Source organism: Artibeus jamaicensis, unplaced genomic scaffold, assembly GCF_021234435.1.
Source record: "Artibeus jamaicensis isolate MK-2021 breed Jamaican fruit bat unplaced genomic scaffold, CSHL_Jam_final contig_196, whole genome shotgun sequence".
In the NCBI taxonomy this organism is placed as follows: Eukaryota; Metazoa; Chordata; class Mammalia; order Chiroptera; family Phyllostomidae; genus Artibeus; species Artibeus jamaicensis.
Genome location: NW_026521401.1, coordinates 2,592,235 through 2,601,975, shown reverse-complemented (window position 1 = coordinate 2,601,975; position 9,741 = coordinate 2,592,235). Strand labels below are relative to the sequence as shown.

General features: G+C 40.0%; 1 pseudogene; it reads right to left on the bottom strand.

Annotated features, from left to right (window-relative positions):
- Positions 1 to 6,394: 6,394 nt before the first annotated feature.
- On the bottom strand, positions 6,395 to 8,467 carry LOC119050738 (actin-related protein 2/3 complex subunit 2-like; annotated as a pseudogene).
- Between the last annotated feature and the right edge of the window lie 1,274 nt (positions 8,468 to 9,741).

The following is a 9,741-nucleotide window of genomic DNA, read 5'->3' as shown; positions in this document are numbered from 1 at the left end:
CAAACATTGTTATAATTTTTTTCTACCAAATATTAGTTTTATCTGTTCTAGAACTTCATAAAAATGGAATCAAAGAGTATATAGTACTTCACATCTGGCTAATTTTATTCAACATAATACTTTTGAGATCCATTTATAGTTTGTATATATCAATAGTTTGTTCCTTTTCATTGTTGAGCAGTCTACCATTGTATGAGTATTCCACAGGGTATTTATCCACTTTTCTGTTGATGAACTCCTAAGCTGTGTCCAGTTTGGAGATACTGTGAATAAAGCTCCTACACATGTTCTCACACAAGTATTCTTTGTAGATTTATAACTTCGTTTCTCCTGGATAAATACCTAGGAGTGGAATTGTTAAGGTGGCTAGCTTTACATGAATCGGCTTTATAAGAGACTGCCAGGCCTTTCCCAAAGTGGTCATGGGAACAGTTTTGAATATCTTAAGTATTGTATACCTACAAACAACTAGATTTACTGAGCATATTCTATGGTCACTGAGCATAGAGCTATATTTAAATATAACATTTCCTCTGATTCTAATGTGAAACCTATGGGGCAGGCATTATTATTCTCATTTTACTTGGGAGATAATTAGGCACAGAAAATTAAATCACATGGCTAGTAAGTAGTCAAGCTTGGATTGAGATCTAAGCAGGTCAGTCTCTAGCTCCTGTGCCTCCTGCCTCTTAATATATACTAGCAAAAAAAGTTGGTAATTCTTTTCTCAGGAAATGAATTACTTTCCTAAAAATGAAAGTGGTCATAGTAATCCAAAGATGCTATGTCCATCAATAAAGACAATAGGAGACCGTTCTGCATGGCGTGGGCCCAGCTCCCCCTTGAAGATGCACAGGACCCACGCCCATGGAGAGGTTCTCCCAGGGGGAATCAGGCCTGCATTGTACCTAGACTGTTATGAAACTTGCTTTTGCTGAAACTCCCTCACCCTGAATTGAGACAGAAAGTGCTTACTATAACTTCCTAAAATCCATGCTAAAACTCCCCAGTATGGAGTATAACCAGTTCAACCACTTTTCCCTTTGCATTTGCAAATATCCTTCTTCTGTGATGTGATTAGTAGCATCCTCTCCTTTGTTTTCTGTAAAAGGTGACCACCTAAAGCAAACCTGTGCATAGTAAATGAGGACCATCATGTAATGTGCCCAGAAAAGAAATAAAGGCCTGGCACCGCAAGGGCTGAGGCTTTTCTCCTCTTGAGATAAAAGCCATGTTGTCCCTTTTCCTCCACAGGACTCAGTAGTCCATGTGAATTTTTTTTCTCAGCTGTAATGCCATGGACCCCATGAACCAGCGTCCACATCAAAAAACATATAAATGTAAACTCTCATCCATTATTTAGATATCGTATGTTTAGAGAATAGAAAGACAGATAAATTCATCTATCAAGGCCACTTTATTCTCCTGGGAGATTCAAAGTTACCTTCAAAGATACACCATCACTCTAGCCCTGTGCAAATCCATCTAACTTCTCTACAGAATAAGTGAAGGTTAAACTTCAGAGCCTCTTGAGCTGATTAATGAGAGCATAATTTCTCCTCTATAAATAAAAAAGGAGCCTAAGGCTTTACTGAAGAGGTATATATGCTGCTGTGGGGTGAGGAGATAGGCCAGCGGGTCCTCCCATGGTTTTTCTATACTATTGAGCTCAGTTTCAGATCCAGACCTACTTTGGGCTATCTCTAGGAAACTTCAGGCAAGGAGGAAGATGAAAGAGAACACATATCTTTTGAGGCTGAAAGTCACCTCTCATCTAGGACTCACATCCTCACCTCTCTCATCTTTGAAAAGCTATTTAAACCAGAGAAAGTTTGTTTTAAAGGAATTATAAATAGGAATTGTTGGTAAGGGAGGACTAGGAGTCTCTGAGTTTTTTTGAAAACTTATGTTAAGTTTCTGGACTTCCGCCAAGATGGAGACGTAGGTGGAGGAACCACCTTGCCTCTGTGCACAACCAAATCTAAGAACAACTATTTTTAACAGCAGTCACAACCAAGCCACATGGAAAATCGACAATACAGAGTTCAAAGGACAACTAGATACTCAGCTGGACCGGTATGAGGAGCGAAGCCAGCAGCGGAGCAGGTTAGCAAGAAAAAATTCCCAGGTGGTGCGCGGTGAGCATGCAAGCAGCCGAAAGCGCTGATCGTGAGCGAGCTAGCTACGGGAGCGCACAGGGAAGAGGCGCGGCAGGTCGTTCCGCGCATTTACGTGCGGAGAAACCAGTGAGAAGGGAAGCCTGCGTGGGGCAGCAGCCACGCACAATTCCAATCTGATAAACAAGCCCGAGGTGAGTGGTGTGACTGGACGGGCTGGGCTAGCGGAGAGGACCGCCATTGCTCCCTCTCTGACCACGCCCCCACACACAGTGTCACAAACCAGCGACCAGGGTGGCCCCGTCCTGGTAAATAACTAAGGCTTGGCTCCGCTTACTTAACAGCACGAATAAACCAAAAATGGCTCTAGGACAACTCAGAGCCCCAGAACCGATAGATCTAAGCGATGAAGAAATAGCCAGTCTTTCAGATGCACAGTTCAAAACACTGGTTATCAGGATCCTTACAGAACTGGTTGATTTTAGTCACAAATTAGAGAAACATATGGAAGCTAAACTAATTGAAATGAATGGTAATACAAAGGAAACCAATAGTAATGGAAAGAAAAGTGGGACTCAAACCAAGGGAGTGGACCAGAAGGAAGAAAAAAATGATCAAACAGAAAAGAATGAAGAAATAAGAATTCAGAAAAATGAGGAGAAGCTTAGGAACCTCCAGGACATCTTTAAACGTTCCAACATCCGAATTATAGGGGTACCAGAAGGGGGAAAGGCACAGCCACCAGTGGAAAACTTATTTGAACAAATAATAAAGGAGAATTTCCCCAAGATGGCAAAGGAAATAGACTTCCAAGAAATCCAGGAAGCTCAGAGAGTCCCAAAGAAGTTGGACCCAAGAAGGAACACACTAAGGCACATCATCGTTATATTAGCCTAGATTAAAATGAAGGAGAGAATCCTAGAAGCAGCAAGAGATAAGGGGACAGTCACCTACAAAGGAGTTCCCATCAGACTGTCGGCTGATTTCTCAAAAGAGACCTTACAGGCAAGAAGGGGCTGGAAAGAGGTATTCCAAGTCATGAAAACCAAAGATCTACAACCAAGATTGCTCTACCCAGCAAAGTTTTCATTTAGAATGGAAGGACAGATAAAGTGCTTCTCAGATAAGACCAAATTCAAGGAGTTCATCATCACCAAGCCCTTATTATATGAAATGTTAAAGGGACTTACCTAAGAAAAAGAAGATAAAAAAGATGAACAGTGAAAGGACAGCAAACTCACAGTTATTAAGAACCACACCTAAAGCAAAAGCAAACTAAGAGGACAGCTAGATCAGGAGCAGAACCATAGAAATGAAGATCTCATGGAGGGTTAGCAACAGGGGAGTGGGAGGAGGGGAAGGGGGGGAGAAGGTACAGAAAATAAGTAGCATAGACAGTAGATAGAAAATAGATAGGGGGAGGGTAAGAATAGCAGGGGAAATACTGAATCTAAAGAATTTGAGACACGTGTTCATGAACTAAAGGGGGAAATGGTGGGGGAGGGGTATGCAGGGTGGAGGGAAATGGAGGGGGGAATAGAGCATATGTAATGGCATAATCAATAAAAAAAGTTAAAAAAAAAAGAAAACTTATGTTAAGTTTCTACCAGGGACTTTAAGAGAAAGCTGGTAGAGTATGTGGTGGTTGATGTCTCAAGGCTTTGTTCATTATTTTCCCTCATTATTTGTTTCATGGTTAATGAGGATCTGTAACATCTGAGCTTGCCTCTCTCTTTAGTCCCCTGGCCTGCTACTCTTCCACATTTAAGGGATTGTTTGCAGGTCCCAGTGGCTATGATGGTCCCACACATTTGTCCCAACAGGAATGACTTTGTTTCTTTTTTTAAACTTTATTTTCATCATTGACCCTATTACAGATGTCCCCATTCTCCCCCTTTGCCCTCCTCTACCCAGTCACTACACCCCATTCCCTAAGGCCATCACCACAATGTTGTTTGTGTCCACATGTCATGCATATATGTTCTTTGGCCAATCCCTTCACCTTCTTTCATACAGCCCTCTTGCCCTTCCCCTTTGACAACTAATGTTAGTCTGTTCCATGTATCCATGCCTGTTTCTATTTTGTTTGTCAGTTTATTTTTTTCATTAGATTCCACACATAAATGAGATCACATGGTATTTTTCTTTCTCTGATTGGCTTATTTCACTTAGCACAATGCTCTCCAGGTCCATGTTGACAAAAAAGGAAAGAGTTTCTTCTTTTTTCCTCCCACATAATATTCCATTGTGTAAATGTATCACAGCTTTTTAATACTCTTATCTACTGATGGGCACTTGGGCTGTTTTCAGATCTTGGCTATTAAAAATAACACTGCTCTGTACACAGGAGTGCATATATTATTTGGTGCTTTGAGTTTCTTCAGATAAATTCCCAGAAGTGGGATTTCTGGGTCAAAAGGCAGATCCACTTTTAATTTTTTGAAGAAACTCCATATTGTTTTCCACAGTGGCTGCACCAGTCTACATTCCCACCAACCATGTATGAGGTTTCCCTTTTCTCTGCATCTTCACCAGCACTTGTTGGTTGATTTATTGATAGTAGTCAGGTGTGAGGTGATATCTCAACATAGTTTTAATTTGCATCTCTCTGATAATTAGTGACACAGAGCATTTTTTCATGTGTCTATGGGCCATCTGTATGTCTTCTTTGGGAAAGTGATTATTAAGGTCCTTTGCCCATTTTAAATATTGGATTGTTTGTCTTCCTGGTGCTGAGTTGTATAAGTTCTTTATATGAGTTCTGTCCAAAAAAAGTCCAGCCATTGTTAGTATTATGAGAATGGTTTTCATGACATTGATGTAACCTGGCAGCCAAGGATAATGGACTGGAATGTGCATATGTGACCAATGACAACTCCACTCTACTAGTCATTGGGAGTAGTAGATGACATTGAGTGAGTATGTATACTGTGTTGTCATTACATTCAAAATAATGGAGCAGGCAGAGTAATGAATCTGCATAAAATTTTTTTTATTAAGCTTGAACATTCCTCTGTGTAAATTATTCAGATGATTCAGAAGGCTGCAGCTGTGGGCACCTGGTGATTGGCAGCTTCATCACGACATCATGACTACATGCAGTTTTTTGGGAAAATATGAAATTACTTGGGAGACTCAGCATCCCCCTACAGCCTAGATTTGGTGCCCTACAACTTCTGGCTTTTCCCAAAACTATAATCACCTTTGAAAGGGAAAAGATTTCAGACCATCAGTGAAATTCAGGAAAATATCACACTGAAGCTGATGGTAATTGGGAGAACTCTGTGAGGTCCCAAGGTGCCTACTTTGAAGGGGACTAAGGTATCGTTGTTCTATGTACAATGTTTTTGTATCTTGTATCTTCTTAAAAAATGTCTCTATTTGCTTTTAAACAGACCTTGTATATTTTGAAAATTAAACCCTTATCATATGTATCATTGGCAAATATGTTCTTCTATACAGTGGGTTCTTTTTTCATTTTGTTGATGGTTTCTCGAGTTGTGCAGAATAACTTGTAGTCCATTTGTCTATTTTTCTTTTGTTTCCCTTGTCCCAGGAGATATACATTGGCAAAAATATTGCTACCCAAGATGTCTGAAATTTTACTGCCTATGTTTTCCTGTAGAATTTTTATGGTTTTGTGACTTACATTTAAGTCTTTTATCCATTTTGAGTTTATTCTTGTGTATGGAGTAAGTTGGTGGTATAGTTTCAATTTTTTGTGTGTACCAGTCCAGTTTTCCCAATACCATTTATTGAAGAGACCATCTTTGCTCTATTGTATGCTCTGCCTCTTTTGTCAAATATTAATTGACCATAAAGGCATGGGTTTATTTCTGGGCTCTCTGTTCTGTTCCATTGATCTATATACCTGTTCTTATGCCAGCACCAAGCTGTTTTGTTACAGTGACCTTATAGTATAGTTTGACATCAGGTATTCTGATACTTTTTAAAAAAATTCTTGGGAACCATGGACTCCTTACAAGCATAGTTCACTTCTGGAGATTATTATTCAAATGTGTACAAAATGCAACCAAAATGGTGAATTCCTTAAGAACTTGAAGAAGTGTGACATTGAAACTTACAATTATCCAGCAGCAAGTGTTCAGCTTTCGGTTGCCACCCACTTTCTCTTTCTCGTCCCAAGAGTTAGTGGGATGAAAATGTCTTCACATTGAATGTTTTCATTTCTTTTTTCTTGGCATCTGGGCATGATTGTTCAGCAACTTGAGGAAGTGGGACACTTTTGCCCACATACGTGTGTGTAGGCCTTACATTCACTTGATGTTGTAGCGCAGGGTGGTCCCAGCATGTGTGAAACAGGTGGGTTGTGTTGTCTCCAGCACTGGCATTGGTGTGGAGAGGGAACAGCGTGAAGGTAATATAGCCAGTGTTGTCACCCACAGCAGCATCACTGTCCTTCAACTCAAGAGGAGGTTCCCTGTGGCTAAAAAGGGCCTGTGGGGTTGTGTGGTTGGCTCTATGTTCTTTGTACTCCTGCATGAACACCTTCTAATGACCACATCACTGTCATCCTTAAATACTGTAATAAAGTCTACTGTGATTTTGTCTTTTTTAGACTCAACATGCATGTTTTCATCATCCCTATTATGGATAACTGCCCTATTCTCTCCTTCCTTGCCCTCTTCTTGGATCTGGAAGTTTTTCTCAAAGACGGAGGCAAAACAATTTCAACGTGCACAGTGGAATCCTTGGATGCAGGCAGATTTTCAAGGCCATATAGCAAAGAGGTGCTGTATCCTGATTCTAGATTTACCAAGAAACTCTGTATACTCTCTTTAGTAACTCATCAATACCATGTGCCTGAAGTTCCTTATAGAATTTTGAAGAAAGACTGATGAACACTTTTGTTTTATCTTTAGTAGGATTTGAAACATGACAGAGGACACCGTCAGAATCTGTAAATGTTACTTCTACTGCTTCTGACTTGTTTCTGGTGGCTGTGTTCTTGAACTTGAGCACAAGTGTCTCTTCAGTGATATGGTTGTACATCTCCAGCAGGATTGTGGCAGTGGCTATCCTAGAAGCCTAAATGCACCTGAACTTACCAGCCACTGCCTCATGCACAAGTAGGAATGCCTTTGTTTCTTCTCTCTCTTTCTAGAAATCCTATTCTTCTTTTAAGGGTTGAGTTCAAGAGTCACACACATGGTAATTGTTTATGATATATATACTTCACTTTCTCTTTAGATTCTGACTTTTTTCATAGCCAGACATGTCTCATTCTATTTTAAATCTTTTTTTTATTGATTGATTTTTTACAGAGGAAGAGGGAAAAACATTAATTTGTTGTTCCTCTTATTTATGAATTCACTGATTCATTCTTATATGTGTCCTGAATGGGAATCATACCCACAACCTTGTTGTATGGTGATGATGCTCTAACCAACAGAGCTACTTGGCCAGTACTCATTCTGCTTTATATGTCTAGCCCAGCATATAACAAAATTTTAATACAATTTTTACTAGTAAGTAAGACATGGGCAAAAACCTTTGAGTAAATGAATGCTTCATTTGAACTAACTTAAGAGCTCAATTGTTTCCCTTGCTTCACAGAATGCTAATTTTATCTTGTGGTGAGAAAAGCATTTTTACCTAGGACTTTAAGACAACAATTTTTACAAATATTGATACAGGCCAATTGTCCTTTATGTCTTTTGGCCAATGTCTAGGTATCCACTAGATATATTTTGGGGATATGTGTAGGAGGTTGGGACAAATTAAGTGCTTTCAAAACTATTGGTATGGAGATATGTTTGTTAGATCACCCCTTTCTGCCAGTGGATTCTGCTGAGTAAGCATCATTGGTCTCCCCTCCTGCAGCCTTTATGTCTAGGTCAAAGTCTCCCAAAGAGCCAGAACAGCTGTGGAAGCTCTTTGTTGGAGGTTTAAACATTGAAACAATAGAAGAGAGTCTGAGAAGCCATGTTGAACAATGGGGAATGCTCACAGACTGTGTGGTGATGAGAAATTTAAACACCATGTACTCAGAGGCTTTGGGTTTGCCACATATGCCACTGTGGAAGAGGTGGATGCAGCCATGAATGCAAGGCCACAGGTGGATGGAAGAGTTGTAGAATCAAAGACAGCTGTCTCAAGGAAAGATTCTCAAAGACCTGGTGCCCACTTAACTATGAAAAAGATTTTTTGTCAGTTGTATTAAAGAAGACACTGAAGAACATCATCTAAGAGATTATTTTGAACAGTATGGGAAAATTGAAGTAATTAAAATCATGACTGACCACAGCAGTGGCAAAAATAGAGGCTTTGCTTTTGTAACCTTTGATGACCATGTTTCTGTAGACAAGATTGTTATTCAGAAATGCCATTGTGTAAATGGCCACAACTGTGAAGTAAGGACAGCCCTACCTAAGCAAGAAATGGCTAGTGCTTCATCCAGCCAAAGAGATTGAAGTGGTTCTGGAAACTTGGAGGGGAAGGTTTGGAGGGAATGGCAACTTTGGTCATGGAGGAAACTTTTGGTGGTTGAGGTTGCTTTGGTGGTAGCCATGGTGGTGTTCGATATGGTGGCAGTGGGGATGGCTATAATGGATTTGGTAATGATGGTGGTTATGAAAGAGGTGGCTCTGGTTACTCTGGAGGAAGCAGGGGCTATGGAAATGGTGGACAGGTTTATGAAAACCAGGGCAGTGGCTATGGCAGGAGTGTCAGCTATGACAGCCATAACAATACAGGGGATGGAGATGGTTTTGGCAGTGGTAGTGGACATAATTTTGGAGGTGGCAGAAGTTACAATGATTTTGGAATTTACAATATTCCATCTTCAAATTTTTCACCCATGAAAGGAGAAAACTGGAGGCAGAAGCTCTGGCCCCTTTATTGATGGAGGCCAGTACTCTGTCAAACCTTGAAACCAAGGTGGCTGTTCTGGTTCCAGCAGTAGCACTAGCTATAAAAGTGGCAGACATTTTAATTACTTCCAAAAAACAAAGCTTACTAGAAGAGGAGGGCCAGAGAAGTGACAGGGAAGCTACAGGTTACAACAGATTTGTGAACTTAGCCAAGCACAGTGGTGGTAGGGCCTAGCTGCTACAAAGAAGATACATTTTAGACAATACTCATGTGAACAGGCAAAAAACAAACAAACAAACAAACAAACAAACCCCCCAAAACCCTTGAGGACTGTATTTGTAACTAATTGTATAAGAGGCTATTTTAGTTTGTTTTGTGGAAAATGTGAGGCATTCCAATAGAGTTTTAATTTGGTTTTTTTTTTTGCACCCATACTGTTGATTGCTAAATGCAATAGTCTGATCATAATGCTGAATAAATGTCTTTTTAAAAAAGTGTGCTCTATAAAGTTAGTTTGCTCTGAAGCCATCATGGTAAATTACCCCAACAGTGTGAAGTTAGAACTCCTTCATAGTGATGCCAGGTTCCATTAGAAATTTATTTACAACCTTCTTGGGCAGATAAGCCACTGTCTTCAGAAACCTTTGGTGTAGTTGAATTGATAAGTTATTGTGTTGCAACCTGCAGTTCACCATTAAAAGGGTCCCTCGAGCAGGAAATAAAACCCTACTGGTATGCCACAAGTTTTAAAAAATTATTTTGTTTTTCAAGTAGAGTTGTCTGCATTTAC